Raw genomic sequence first — 2,500 nt, forward strand, 5'->3', positions numbered from 1 at the left:
CCATTCTGGGACCGGTGACAGCCGTGCTGGCCCCACTGCCACGACACAGACGGACGCCAGGCCGCGCTCCCCGGCGGGGGGATGGCGTCGAGCCTGACGAACGGAATGTGCAGGGTGGGGGGGAAAGGCCAAGCGCTCCGACGCCGGAGGGCTCCGGAGTCTGAACTTAGGGGGACAAAGAGGACGGGTCCTCTGCGACACCCCAGCCGCGCTCTCGCCAGCCAAGGCGAGTGCGATTGATTGCCAAACGACCCTCAGACAGGCGTGGCCCCGGGAAGAACCCGGGGCCGCAAAGTGCGTTCAAAGTGTCGATGATCAATGTGTCCTGCAATTCACATTAATTCTCGCAGCTAGCTGCGTTCGTCATCGACGCACGAGCCGAGTGATCCACCGTCAAGAGTTGTCTGAGTTTGTTTTAGGTCTCTCCCTCGCCAGAGGAAAGCGACCCGGACCGCACATACGCTCCCCACCTTGAGCTACAGCCACCTGCACGCCGGCGTGCGGGCGGAGCAGGGTGGCGTGAAGCGATGGGGAGCACCATCCTGGTGCGGCCCGCAGAAACATACGTCTATTGGGGGGAGGAGGACAGGGCGCCCAAGAGGCGATGCGTGCCCCAACGCACCGCAGCGACGGAGGCAGGATCACCGCCACCATGTCGCCCGCCTAGTATCACGAGGCGTGCAGCAGCTTTGCCCTAGGAAAAGCAGAGGCGGGAACGGGCACCGGCCATCGGTTCGGCAGCGTCACTGACGCGTGCACGTGGCGGCGTGTCGGCGAGCGGACTTCCTGCGAGGAGGCGGGGGCGGCACTCGCCCGAGCAGACGCCCGCCCGGCCCAGCCACCGCCGAGGTGGACTGGGAGTCGCGGCAACGGCTCGTCATACTCGTTCCCACACTCACAGCGCAGCTTGCCCGCAAGCCACCGACCACCGATCGACGCCAGGCGCCCCGACCGAGAGCGGGATCGCTCGTTCGCCCTGCTGGCAGTTCGCTGGGGATCACTACTGCACGGAGCTCGGAGACCGACGGGCGGCAACTCGAGAGTCTTTAAACCACCACCCCCATCCCGCAAGTGCAAAGAGGCTGTATACGCACAGACGGGTGAGGGGAATAGGTACCCCGTCGGGTTTGAAGGGAGCGTGACTAGATAGCAACGATGTAAACCCAGCCGATTTGGGAGCGAAAGACCGGCGCCTGCATCACCGGCTTCGTTTCCCGTGGCTGGAGAGTACACCGAAACCCTCCGTCTGTCGCGAGCTCCCGACGACGCGGTGCCGCCAAGCAGCAGGGCCGGACCTGGTGTGGCTCCCCTCGTCGATCACAGACCGGTCGGCACTACTGACGAGACGGTGGAACGGGCTTCGCCCCTTGTGACGAAGGGTGATGCGAACCCGCCCGCCCGCGTGCGTTCGGGGTGGACTCGGCAAACGGAGATTTGAAATCGGAAAGTGTCCTCCTGCCCCGCGCAGGTAGGCGCCCAACAGTTGTGGGGGGTTTGGCGGTGACCACGGCTGCAGGGCCTGCTACCCCGACGAGCTCTCCTGCTGGCCCCGAAACCACCCTCGCGAGACAAGTTGAAACGGAAACGGGCGTACCCCCAAGCCGACGATCCTTTCTTATTTGTTACTTTTTTTTTCACTTGCTCGAGTTGTGGGGATTTGGCGGTGACCACGGCTGCAGGGCCTGCTACCCCGACGAGCTCTCCTGCTGGCCCCGAAACCACCCTCGCGAGACAAGTTGAAACGGAAACGGGCGTACCCCCAAGCCGACAGAGATCCTTTCTTATTTGTTACTTTTTTTTTTCACTTGCTCGAGTTGTGGGGGTTTGGCGGTGACCACGGCTGCAGGGCCTGCTACCCCGACGAGCTCTCCTGCTGGCCCCGAAACCACCCTCGCGAGACAAGTTGAAACGGAAACGGGCGTACCCCCAAGCCGACGATCCTTTCTTATTTGTTACTTTTTTTTTCACTTGCTCGAGTTGTGGGGGTTTGGCGGTGACCACGGCTGCAGGGCCTGCTACCCCGACGAGCTCTCCTGCTGGCCCCGAAACCACCCTCGCGAGACAAGTTGAAACGGAAACGGGCGTACCCCCAAGCCGACGATCCTTTCTTATTTGTTACTTTTTTTTTTCACTTGCTCGAGTTGTGGGGGTTTGGCGGTGACCACGGCTGCAGGGCCTGCTACCCCGACGAGCTCTCCTGCTGGCCCCGAAACCACCCTCGCGAGACAAGTTGAAACGGAAACGGGCGTACCCCCAAGCCGACAGAGATGCTTTCGCTCCTGTTACTTTTTTTTTCACTTGCTCGAGTTGTGGGGGTTTGGCGGTGACCACGGCTGCAGGGCCTGCTACCCCGACGAGCTCTCCTGCTGGCCCCGAAACCACCCTCGCGAGACAAGTTGAAACGGAAACGGGCGTACCCCCAAGCCGACAGAGATCCTTTCGTACTTGAACCAACACAAAGTTTGTCACGTTTTATTTTTACGAGTGATCGACCGTCAAG

General features: G+C 61.9%; 1 non-coding gene across 1 annotated transcript; it reads right to left on the reverse strand.

Moving 5' to 3' along the window:
• Positions 1 to 248: 248 nt before the first annotated feature.
• Positions 249 to 402, reverse strand: LOC140475315 (5.8S ribosomal RNA). Its single transcript, XR_011959864.1, has one exon. It is a non-coding gene; the product is annotated as a 5.8S ribosomal RNA (ribosomal RNA).
• Between the last annotated feature and the right edge of the window lie 2,098 nt (positions 403 to 2,500).

The sequence above is a fragment of the Chiloscyllium punctatum genome, unplaced genomic scaffold (genome assembly GCF_047496795.1).
Source record: "Chiloscyllium punctatum isolate Juve2018m unplaced genomic scaffold, sChiPun1.3 scaffold_1536, whole genome shotgun sequence".
Classification (NCBI taxonomy): domain Eukaryota; kingdom Metazoa; phylum Chordata; class Chondrichthyes; order Orectolobiformes; family Hemiscylliidae; genus Chiloscyllium; species Chiloscyllium punctatum.